Source organism: Plectropomus leopardus, chromosome 10, assembly GCF_026936395.1.
Source record: "Plectropomus leopardus strain MGB_pleo_1.0 chromosome 10, ASM2693639v1, whole genome shotgun sequence".
NCBI classification, from domain to species: domain Eukaryota; kingdom Metazoa; phylum Chordata; class Actinopteri; order Perciformes; family Serranidae; genus Plectropomus; species Plectropomus leopardus.
This window is the reverse complement of record NC_142185.1, coordinates 17,845,219-17,858,556: the sequence shown is the minus strand read 5'-3', so window position 1 is coordinate 17,858,556 and position 13,338 is coordinate 17,845,219. Positions and strand designations below refer to the sequence as shown.

Sequence of the window (13,338 nt, the reverse complement as noted above, 5' to 3'; positions counted from 1 at the left end):
AACTCATGAATAATCAAAAGCTGAGCACTCTCGTATTTTGACACTCTGCAGTCACATAATTAGTTTGACATTATCTTTTCACCTGTGCACAAGTGGAACAAGTGGAGCAACACAGATTCCTAAAATGATATTTAGATTTTAAGGATAACAAAAAAAAAGAAAAGAAATCTGCATTTATACTTAATAGAAGACTGATATTCTGGAAATAAATAATTTCAAATAGGTAGAATGAATTTGTAACATTATCTTACGGTCAACCTGGTATTCTTGACCAGTTTGTCTATAGGCATCAGAAACTTAAATGAAATGCTTTTGAGACCTTTTCAAGGGAAGTTTGGACATATAGGTAAGTATTGTATGCGTGTTCCAATGCAGGGGTAGGTTTTATGTAGGAATAAGGTAATTAGAGTGAGTAAGTTTAATCTACATTTTGCAATCTAGCAAGTGCAAATATAAAATAAATTCATAGTTGCTAAGTTCAGTGGTAGAACTGTGGACTTTGATGCAAAAGAGCTTGATTCATTTTGACAAAAAGACAATAAAAGATGTAGAAATTAATCAAATAAAATGTTTGTGGCCTTTAAGACAGAAATGTAAGACTTTTAAGGCCTAATAATTATTAAATTGAATTCAAGACTTTTAAAGAGTGTTTTTAAAGTGTAAAGCGGTGCATTACAAATAACAATTGTTTGTCTACTATTTCTAGAGTATTAAAAACAACAACAACAACAAACCAACAGACAAAAAATCAACAAGCTCAAAGTCCACTTACTGGATTTCCTCTGGAGCTTTCAGTCACATTTCATGGCCTTCCTCAACAGGAGGACGAGTTTGTTCAGCTGACATGAGGAGCTAAGAATGATCTGTAAAAAATGACAAGAATATAATTAAATACTGGATTATTAAATCTAATAAATACATATATAATCAACAAATATAATAGATGAATACTTTGTTTTCTAAGATTACAACTAATAAGCTATTATCCTGGAAATACATGAACAATAAAAACTGACTTTACATCCGCTGACAGCAACTTTATAATGTGTTAACATGCATTTTATTGAGTATTAATATACTTAGTAAATACTAAATGAGGGGGTTAAAAGATGGTGTTGCCCTCTTTAAAGTGTAGAAACTGTAATCACCTGGTAAGCTCTTTAAAATAGATTCAAAAATACACTCTAGTCGCACAGAAATCCCTAAAATTAACTTAACCATGATAAAGGGTCAGAAAAGGACAACTTCCATCAAAAAAAAGCAACCTCAAGTCCCTAGACTGATATATCACACTTTAATTCAATAGAGAGTATTTACTTGCGAGCAATTTGGTAAGGTGAAACAGTCATGTAAAACAGAATAGCAGTGGCCTGACAGTTTGGTTAGACTGTCTTCAGAGACCTCTTGCTGCAGGCAGAATTCATGTCTCTGTCATTCTATATCATCAATTTTAATTATCCTCACAAGTGCTCATTCTGCTTCAGGCAGCAGTAGGAAAGGCAGGATCTGGGAAAAAATTCTTTTAATCTATTTGGGACGTGAAGTGTGAGGTGAGACTTCTGTCTGTCACTGCTGCCCCCCACCCCCACCCACCCCAATCCCCCACCCCACCCACTGCTCCAACACCACACCACTTCACCCCAAAACCACACAAGCACACACACTTTATGAGCTTGTGCTTGGATGCACACATAAACAGTAAAAGGATCAAATGCATGCATGCAACAAACAAAATCACATATATACTAAGTGTAAAAATAACTCTAGTTTATCTGTAATTACACTAAAAAACACTGCATGTTTTTTTTTTTCTTTTTTGCCATTTTCTCTCTCCTCCTCTTGAATGTTGTTTCTTGTGTTGTTGCAGCACCCCTCTAGGAGTCAACCAGTAGGTCAATATAGCAAAGGTCATGCACCTCCTTGCCAATCTCCTGCTGTAACTGAACACCACACACATTTAGTGATCATTATGACACCCCCAGTTCCTTCTGTCCTCAATAACTTGGCGGGGGGCTCACTGGCCACTGCCTCCCTGATGGGTTAGACCACCTTCTATCTACCAACACATCATATAGACTGCACAGTCACTGTTTGTGGGGTTTTCTAATAGGGTTGCATTATTAGCTTTATGAAGATGCAGCAACACCGAGCTCTGGTTTAGATGGGAAGAGCTATTGCTCACTGTTGGGATGTTGGATTACTGGAGTTGATCCTAAAGATTAAAGGGGAACCACTGAGGTCATTTTCAGATTCATACTTGTATTTTGGGGTTATACTTGAGATGATTACATTCTTTAATATTTAAATTTGTTTTTCCATATACCATTTGGCCTGGAACGCCTGTATTCACCCTTTTCTATGACGCTCCATTTTACCACCTGTCTCTTTAAGCCACCTAAAAAAAACTTTGTCAGATCTTTTGGGTGTTCCGCATCGCCATGTCTCTGTACCTTTACTGCAGCTGGGGAATAACTGTCACGAAGTAGAACGGCGCTTTGAAAGGATTTCAGGTTTTCCTGATGTTAGTATGTAGCTACACGTAGCAGTGTATGTAACAAACACTTGCAGATGGGCCTGAATGAGACAGGGACCTAAAGTGCCCATGCCCAATTCTAAAATTGATATACGTAACAGAAACAACACACTTTATCACAGTCATAGGCTGATGACTTTTGCTTGCAAAAACTATTAGTAACAATACAATAGCTGACGTGGATAAAGTGAAGCGCATTCATTTTTATTTTACGCAAAAAGAGGAGGAGAAGGGGAGAGGAAGAGGAATACGGCCATAGATATTTATAATTGCAAGGTTCAACGACAAGGTTTGACTGAGCTGGTGGCTAACACTAACATAGCTAATAACAACAAGGCTGACATGGCAGCTAATGTTAGAGAAGCCACAGTAACTCCTGGTGCTCTGCTGTCGAGGAGTTCGATCACATTCGTACCGTGGACTGCTGGCTGATCTCTAAGCGTACCAGATGGACAACAAATAAAAGAAGTTTGATAGCCAATATCCAGGCCAACGTGGCCAACACAGACAGAGTGAACTGTAATGCAGAACCATTACAATACACAAGGAGAACAAAAGCACATGCAGGCATATTATAAATATGTATGCAAATAATGAATTAATAAAGTCCATGTTGGAATATTTTGAACAGTGCTCCTAATTTTCTTTGTGTGCTCCTTAGTGTAGAGCTCTGTGAGATGACCATATAAAGAGCTAACCTCTGCCAACTGTTAATCACTACATTCGTTCAGAAGAAATATACAAGTTAGATGTTGTTATAACTAATAGAAGGCTATATTTGCTTGTGAGATCAAGGGAGTATGCCAGTTTTGCGCCAAAAGAAAACCAAAAACACTTTGGACGCAGTGAAAACATCCTTTTACCAGACAGGAACGTTCATATTGAAAGATTTTTTTTTCATCCAATGACAATGGCTTTAAAATGCTCTCTTTCTACAATATCTATGAATCACAACTTTGGTTAGGTCCAGGAAAAGACTGCAAATTATATGCCAAATGATCCATGTCTAAGGGTTAGGGCTAAGTGACTGAAACACCATGTTAAGGTAAGGGAATGATTTTGGACACAGCTAAAAAAAAAACTGGCAAATATTAACTGCAGAATTATTGGATGCAAAACTTCACTTTAAGACAGACTGATACTTAATTTTTCCCCGTGGGGAAATTAATTTGCAGCATATCACAAAGGCATTTTAGCACACAATGACTTTAATGCAAGCTTTGTGTAGTATCATCTAATGTGGTTGTAATTTCAAATATTAAGGGTTGATATCAGCCTTTAGATGATCCAAAACGAAAAAATAATAATAAATATCTTAAGCCTGAAACTGAGCAGAACTAAATATGCAGTGAAAGAAAAGAAAAGTTTTGCTGAAGTTCAAAAGCTATAAATCCTCTGTTACACACAAGTTCAGCTTTAAGACATAATATTAAACCACTATAGAATAGCTGTGGTATCTCCTGGCTGTTGATGCCATTATTTACCATACAATGTCTGATGCTCAGTCAGACCTTCAGTGATTGGAAATCTGTGGCACATAAGTATATAATATAGTTAAATCCAATTTGGGCAAATTGCATGCATTTTTAGGGATCATTAAGTTATTAGCATCACTAGAGGGGGCAGAAAAACACTTGAAAAAATCTCTGCTAATTGCAATCAATTTCTCTTTTCAGAGGAACTTCTGATGCCTTCCGGTATCCTGCTCTTCATGGATTTTATGTGTGGCTTCGTGGATCTAATCCTAACAACAGCAACAACATTGTTGGCCACTGGGAATATTAAAACATGTCTGAGGAAATACTGAAAAATATTGTAGTTTACTGTTAGAGCTATAAGGTACTGCTCTGCATATAGCCTCAGCCATAAAATGAAGGCAGGAATGACCCATAAAAAGACGTAATTAATAGGAAATGGGTAGCCTGTGATTGGCAACCTCTGAAAAGTGAAAGAGACAGAATGAGGAACTGATAATGAGTTCTGGTATTGGTGAAAAATTCCTCTTGCTCCAGGGTGAAGAAAAAAGGTGCCTCCCCCTCCATAAAAAGAAAGGATAAAAGAAATAAGTTGGAGAAAATCACTGACCAGCTTTTATGTTTCACTCCGTCAGCTGAGTGTCAGGGATTTGCTGTCATAAAGATAGTGAAAGCTCAAGAGCTGGTGCTTACCAAGAATTAATCAGTTTAGGTTTTGGTCCTGAACATAAAATGTCAGACATTGCCTCTCAACTCTTGTAGGTGATTTCTTTGAGCTGAACAACACAATAATCCCACTCTCACTTCTATTGAAGGTCAAAGTTGGTCAGTGAGCCAAGAAATACCATATCAGAGCTTCCTTCCTCCTCAATTGCCGCGAGTATAAATTATGGAATTAGTGTATTGATTGCAGAGTATGGCTTCAAGCAATCACTTTTACAGCCATGACAAGATTATTTTATCCTACTTTTCCTGTATTATTATATGTTGTGTTTGAGTTATTCTACCAGCATGGGAAGTGACAGCTTGAATTTATTCAATAAAGCGGGGCAGTTAGGGAAGCCAGTGAGGCAAAAAACAGAAGACATGGCATGAGGGAGGGAGACAGCGTTCCTGCCTGCAAGGCTGCCATCCTAAATAAAGAAAGATATCTGCCCAAATGGAGCGCTGATCAATACATTCATACAAACACAAGCACATCATTTGTTAAGTCTTGGGTGATAACCTCATGGTGTTGCACATGGGAAACTGCAGGAGTGAGAAAAAAAAGAAATAAATTACAGATAATAGAGTTTATGATGATTTGTAATACTGCACATAAATGGGATATGCCCTGTTGTGTTTGATTTCATATTTGTTAGCTAAATACAATGCATCATAATATACAACAAGTGATATCATTTCACAAATTATTCAACCGTGTCATTACACTACTAGAAAGTATTTTTACATTTATCAGATTGGAGATAAAGGCAACCTGTGGAGCTTTTGACTACTAATGATTTTAGAGAGCAATGTTTTGCTGAACGGGTCCTCGTATTTGTATTGTGTGTTATAACAGCAGGCATACAAGCAGTCACATACATGAGCATAGAAGTGACGCGATACACATTTTTTTCTGCCTGCAGATGGCTGTAAAAACAGCAGCAGACACCTTTAAATAAGTCAAATATTAATGTTTCTTGGAAAAGGTAACAAACATCTTAAACTTTGTTAAAACATAATCTTATGTTTGTATAATTCTTATGTACAACAACCTCTTTTCATAGTTTTTGCCTTCCTTTATAAAGGTTGATAAACTTTATACTTTGCACAGCTACCACCAAGATATGGGACATTACCATGACATTGCTACAGTTAAGTTCACCCCGTGTTAATTTCACAAATAAAAAACATGATGCAAAGTTGTTTGTCCACAAACTTTTTTCATGACCAAGACGAGACACTAATGATGTAAAAATAGATCTCTGATTATAAAAACTATGACTAAGTATATGTTGTTTTCGCTGAAGATGAGACTAAAATGTAAAATGTTAGTGCTGGCATATTTTCCCCAAATTGTGTGTCAAGTCTGTCTGTCAAAATATAACAATTGGTTAAATGATAAACATTGGCTGAATTGGTGAAGGATGTGTGCAGATTCCCAGAATCACAGCTATACAGGGAGTCTACAACAAATACGTGATGGTGAACAGATCAATGCTCAAAGGGTGGGGTCAGATAAAAAGAAACAGATCTATAGACACGCTATTTATAATGTGGCAGAATGAAAACACAATGTGAAATAGGAACAGGAGATTGAGACGCCCCGTCGCTACAAATTACGTCAAGTCAATATTACTGCCACAACCTGTCCATATTACTGCCACAACCTGTCCTCCTGATTTCAGTGTCCAATACCTATATTAACCTAATTAAATTAGTTTTAAGAGAAAAACACTGTCATCAAAAGAGGAAGAAATTATTAAAAGTTGACTAAAATGTAATGACTTTTCATTAAAACTTTAGTCAGGCCTAAAAAAAAAAGAAAATCAGGCCTGGCCCTACATGAACCCACAGTTTCTGTCCATGAGACATTCCCAACCACGGCAGCAGTTTTGGGCCAAAGGCCTATAAAAAAAACAAATGAAATTCAACTGGACCATTCTTAAATTCAGGGGTGGCAGAGCGTACTCTGGAGATAGAGCAGCAGAGTGCTAAGCGCAGTAAAAATGAAACTTAAACGTAACTTCATATAAAAGTACAATGCTCTAACAACCTTAGTGGGAACTTGGCCAGAACCTGACCCAATACAAGCTCAGGGGAATGTTAAGAAATTATGGGCCCAATCGGATTCAGGCAGAGAAGAAAAGCTCCACTTTTCATCAACTAAAACAAGACTATAAATATGAAGCACAAAAATGACTAAAAGAATTTTCATTTAAATACTAAGACTAAATGTAAATGGCTGCCAAAATCTACACTGTTCCAAGCTGGCCAGACATGAGTTCTGAAGTGCACCATCTACAGTGGTCCCTTTAGAAAAAACACTTTGCACAACTATGAATTGTGCAACATGTCAAAGTTGAACCAGTAATTCTGTCTGTAAACTGTGATGGATGTTTACAATGGTCGGGTCATGATTTCACTGTTCGCCTTTGTTTTTTCTTTAAAATAAAGTAGTAGCAAATAAAAAATAATGCAGAAGTTTGTCTAAAACCTGTCATCATCTTACTGTGCATGTTTTAAGCACCACTGTACTTCATAAGTTATTTTACAGGTTAGATAAAAGACAAGGCAGATAAAAATGAAACTGACATAATTTTTTAAGGACAGGGCAGGCAACTGACTATAAAATCGTACATGATGCTGAATCATGCTAACAGTAGTCACTCAGTCGATTGCTGACACACATAAGCACACAGACTACACACTCACTTTCTGTGTGCACAGTATGTTCCCTTGCACAAAAATATGTGGCAAACATAAAAATTGATCAGAGAATCACAGAAATAAATACACATCTTAACATGTAATAAAAAACAGATTTTGGCCGCCCATAAAAACAATAATTTGACTAACTGAAGATTCATGCTCTTTTGTGCTGCAGCAGCTGGTCGAGTAAAAAAGCAATAATACACGTGTGCTATGATTGATGCACCTTCCAATCCCTAACCTAATTTGTATTGGTTTTCACTTATTCCCAAAGCATTTCAAAATTGTAAAGTACAACAATGAGACATAGTGTATGAACAAGGAAAATTACTGACATTAAACAAGGGGAATTTTATACTGAAACACTATACAAATTTCATAACCACTGATTTACATAATGCAACCCTTTGCATAGAACAGCATTGGCACGTTATAACATGGTTGGATTTAAAAAATAAAAAAAGGGTTAAGATTCAGTTTCCTCAGTGACCACTAAGAGAAATGCATGACTTTACATTACACTATCTGAAAACAGCTTTAGAGACTGAGACAATACCTCCGTCTCGCGCATGACAGACAAGCATCTCCAGCCTGTATGGCATCAGAATGACAGGACCCTACACAAGTAATCTGACACATCTTGATCACAGCACAGTCCTGATCTTTCTGTCACACTGGGGATTAAAACAGAAACACAGGGCTAACAAGGGTCAGATATGAAATTTCAAGGAAGTGACACATGACAGGACAAACAATTAAGTGTCAGTATGCTGACCTTGGGGCAGCAGTTTTACACCATGACCCTCTATGCATTAGTCATTCTCCCCGCAGCATGAAGGGAGGAAAAAAGGGGAGCCTCACTGCCCCTGTTCATCCGATGCCACAAGCCCAGTGTTGTTCATTGTTTAGTCGTTATGATTAAAAGATGTACAGCGCTATGGAAATCTGAGAGCTTGTGATTTGTCTTTGTCCGATCAGCTTCCTACAGTATTCTGTGCGAGTTGCAGAGGTGCAGCTCAAGGTAGTTGTGGTCTTTATAAAGCACACACGAGCATGGATCACACAATATATGAACACAAACACACCTCATTACATTTCAGGAGTAAATAAATAACATAAAAGATGTGGTTATTGGTTTTGGTGCTATGGTTCACTGTCCAAGGTGCACATTTTTCGCATTTGGCTGTTTTAAAAAACACTTCTTTACAAGAGGAGCCTCTATCAATCTTTGGGGTTTTTCTACTGTGGGAGCTAAACAACTGCACCTCAGAAATCAAGGATGTAATTACTCATGCAAAAAAGCACAACGTGAAGGAGAAAAAGCCATGTTCTGCTGAGTTCTGCTTTTAGAGGAGGCAACCAAACAAGCAGTGGTGGCGCTATAATCAGTCAAATCTGACTGTTAATTCTTCAAGTCGTGAAGACTGCGGCATTTTTACCTCAGAAGTGTCTGTATCCCCTTTTGTTCTATACAAACTACAGTGGGGGAGGAAAGCTTCCCTCTCAATCTCTCAGCCCTTTCTATGACCCAGAAGTTATATGGCAACTTCACGATATATATATATATATATATATATATGTGTGTGTGTGTGTGTGTGTGTGTGTGTGTATGTGTATATGTATATATATATATATATATATATATATATATATATATAGAGAGAGAGAGAGAGAGAGAGAGAGATAATATAGATATAGATATAGATATAGATATAGATATAGATATAGATATAGATATACTACTGCTACTGGAGTGAGATGAGTGTTCAAAGACCCCAGATCCTAGACTCCCAGGCTAAGTTGGTCCCCAACAATATGAACACGATGTCTAAGGCCTTACATTACAATGAGTCAGATAATGCACATATGCCAATTAATTAAAAAACAAACAAACAAACAAATAAGTGCAACAGCTACCGCAGAATTAGAAGTTTAACTGTACTTATTTTTTTGCTGCTTCATCTTTTTCTTCCACCTGTTGAACAATTATAACATTAAAATATTTCATCTTCAAACACACGACTACTGATTAACTTCCTTATTTTAAGTAACTTTCAACAGAACGGAATAATGACCAGCACTACCGTACAACTGCCTTGCACATAAACAAATTTCAGCTAATTAATTATTAATTTCTAAATGTGTTTTTTAATCATCATAGACATTGGCCAGCATGGTCTCATTTCACTGTGACAGCTGGTGATGCTTTCCTGTGATTCACAGTAATCCACTTTTTATTATGAAGAAAATACTGGTATTTTTTTATACTGCAGGGAATGAATATAATATTGTACGTGGTAGGGACATATGGTCTAAACAAAGCAGAAATGACAAGCCAAATTTCAGACACAAAATTCTGCACTCACATACAGTACTATCTAAAAATGATTAAACCGTTTTGTTTTTATTAATATAAGGGCACAGAAAATACATTAGAAATTGTATTATTATTTTCTCTGTCATAAAAAAATAATAATATTAGAAGACTTTGTGTTTGGCTGAAAGTCAGGTTTCTAAGTTCTGCTTTTAAACATACAGCTTTTCGTATCACATTTATGACTACGGGTGGCAGATTTAAAAATGCAACAAATCCACATTCAGACCAATAACTGTGTTAAAATTTTGGACATCGCACAAGAAAAACTGGGCACAGTCTGTATGAACAAATTAACCAACTGCCACAGTTGAGTTTCACATTGTGAAACATAATATCCTCTGTTAGCAGGCAGAGCAGGAAACAATATTTACTGGAAATGATACAGAATCCCAGACACTTATTTACTTTTCATGCAATGAGGTAACACACCAATGATTAAGTGTGAGCACTTTGCCTCGTACTGTAGTTTACTTGCTTTGATAATGCATACTATTATGTAAATGAACATGACATGACCCAAATCTGCTCTGTGTAAATTAATGTATTTTACCTTTAAGATAAGATGTTGCATATTTACAAAGCCATTTGTGTAAAGTGTTAACAAGAAGGCATAGCTGAGATTTAGTAGCTAAAAAGTGGCATAAATTATAATAAGATGAAGCTGCTGAGCAATGCTTTGACTAAATAATTTCCATAAAAAGCATTAATATTATTCTATTAGTAATAATGGTATTTTCAAAGTGCAAAACAAATGTCATTACTCATCTGTGGTCTCTGTGGTGAAGCTGGCTGCAACACTGTATGGCAACTTGTTCAGTAATTTAATTATGGACCAGTCAGACCTCAGTAAAGTTGTTATTGCTGCTATCGTAGGTCAGGAACAAACCCACAATACTGGCTGTTAATTAGTCATTACAAATTATAAAGCACTTATTAGTGTCTTATTCTGGCTGACCATATTCTACAACTACTAGGCCATTTATAGGGGTAGGATTCACCAGGAGCCCCATGATATGATATCATCACGATACTGGTTTTATTTTGGTCTTTTTCAAGATGATAAGAATTGTGATAACACATTTAGTCATATGTAGCATTTTATTACCTCTTTTTTTAAACAATAATGTCCCAAGGAAAAAATGTCAGCATCTGTTTTATCTAATGAGATAAAGTTTTATAAATATATATTTTTTTCACTTCAAGTTTCTCACTTCAGTCATTTTTATTGCTGCAAAATATATCTGGTGGACTGAAAAAGAAATTTAATTGATTTATTTCTTTAGTAGACTACCAAATGTTTAATTTGTATTGGCAATATAAAGAATTTATATATTTAAAAAAATGATCGTTGGCAACTGTGTATAGATACAACATACAAAATATCGCAGTACTATGCTGTATCAATATTTTTTGTTCTTCCTTGAAAGTCAGGTTGCACCTTGAAAAAATTAAGATGCACATATTGTATTCCCACTGAGGAGTAGAGGGATAAAGTCAGCACAAATAAATTTCTACTTTATTTAAAGAGCATTTCAGTAATTTTCAAACATATCTAATAAAATGTACTGCCTTATCACTTATAAAAAAAATCCGGCTTATTTATTCCAATTGCTGTGTGGTTTTACTAAATGTGAAGAGAAGACAACTTTAGGGTGTCAAACTACAAGTAAACTACATTACAGCAAGACCTCACCTTAGCATGGGAAACATATTCTGAGTTAGACTCTAATTTAGACTTATTTGGACACCATTAACGTGTAGTTTAGTTTAGACAGTACAGACAGTATTTATTATTATTAAGGGAGAATGTCTATTCTTGAAATGCCACCTTACAAGGCAAAGCATTTTAAGATCAATATCATCATTATATTATATTGTTCAACAAGTTTCATACTTTAATCAACAAGCATTGACTAGGAGGGACAACTGTTTATGGCAGAGTAGTTGTATAATTTAGTATTGCTGAACAAGGTGTTAGTAAGTGCTTTATAATTGCTAAAAAAGAGCTAATATGCGACTAATATGCATGCAAACACGCAACTATGGTTAATATGTTTATCTTAATATTAATTGCTACCAAAACATTTTTAAATGGGTATTTTCTAAAGTGTCAAAAATAAGGGGAAATAAGACTGAGTGTATTAACTTTATGTTGCACAGGCACAATGTTTGATAATAAACAAGCTGCTTGTGGTACAGAAATATCTATTTCTTCTGCATAATCTGGAGGGCAAATTCTACAAAGAGCAAATACAGAAAGACAAAACAGAGAAATCCTGACAAATGTAAACCTGAATCAAAACCATACAAAGAAAGAGTGCCGGGCTTTGCAAATGAAAACAAACAAAACAAACAAACAAACACACACAAGTTTAAGAAGCAGATAAGTGGGGTTATGACCGCTACAATATGAAGCGGGGAGGTTGACTGGATGGAAACAGGGGGCTGGGGACACCTTTTTTAAACTACTTCTCCTGCAAACAGCATTATCTTGATTAAAGTTTAATTAAGGATCACATTTGGCTGTGCCTTTCATAGTGATCTACATGAGCAGATTTCCTAGGGCTTAACTCTATCGCTGGGAAAATCCTCCTTTATTACTTTCAACCTGTTGTAAAAGCTGTTGGCACGGAGGGACGGCTGCCTCATTCACTGCCCTTGTTTGCTGCTGGAAAAATCCAGAGTCTCAGGAGATCTCCCCACAGTGGTTCAATTTAATATCTGTCCTATCACTACAAGGCTCGGGCTCATTATTAATGATACTATTCATTAATTTCTTGTTGGGCTGATGTTATTTATTAAAATATTAAAGAAAGCTCCTGAGACTCTCTCACGTAATGAGGGATGTGTCCTCCTTGCACAAACCCCCTCCGCCCTCCCTCCCACCCCCCTCCACTGGATGGATGGTGGGTGGAATTACCCCACTCGGACGCTGCTAGCCTGCGCACCCTCATTAGTCGTTCTCCAGGGCTGAGTGACACCATAAATCCATTCTACACGTCCACCACCGGCAGCCATATACAAACGCACACCGCTTGCCTCGCCCCGTTAATGAGCCATTCCCATGCACAGGGAATTGACTAGTGTCCATCCACCATAACTGGACAGTATTTTTTGGAAGAGCTAAATTGCAGCCTTGGTATAGATTTAGGGCGTCGGAAAACAGTTTCACTTCTCATTAATAAACTATCATGTTATAAACTTGGAATTGAACTGACTAGCCGTGTCTGCAGTCGTAAACAGGGGGGTGTTGATTGTTAAAGCAGCATTAGAGTAATGCCTGTAGACATGATGAGAAGAAAAAGCTATTTTTTTATTTGTATGGCAAACAACTTAAGTTGCACAAAAAATACGAATTAAGCAAGTTAATACAATATGCATGTATTGACGATAACCTTGATATTTAAAAAATGATGTTAATAGTACACATATGATAATATTGCATAAATAATCTAGTGCTTCTTAAATCACATTTTCTTTTTAGTCTCGCTTTTATCTCTCTCTTCACCGCCCTGCACTCATATTTTGGGTGTAATTAA

At 36.4% G+C, this 13,338-nt stretch overlaps 1 long non-coding RNA gene across 3 annotated transcripts in view; it reads right to left on the bottom strand.

The window, feature by feature from the left end:
* Positions 1-13,338, bottom strand: part of LOC148188501 (uncharacterized) — a 95,287-nt gene that overhangs the window by 23,220 nt on the left and 58,729 nt on the right. For all 3 annotated transcript variants that reach the window (XR_015777633.1, XR_015777632.1, XR_015777631.1), the window contains exon 3: positions 773-863. This is a non-coding gene — a long non-coding RNA (uncharacterized LOC148188501). The remainder of the gene's footprint in view (positions 1-772; positions 864-13,338) is intronic.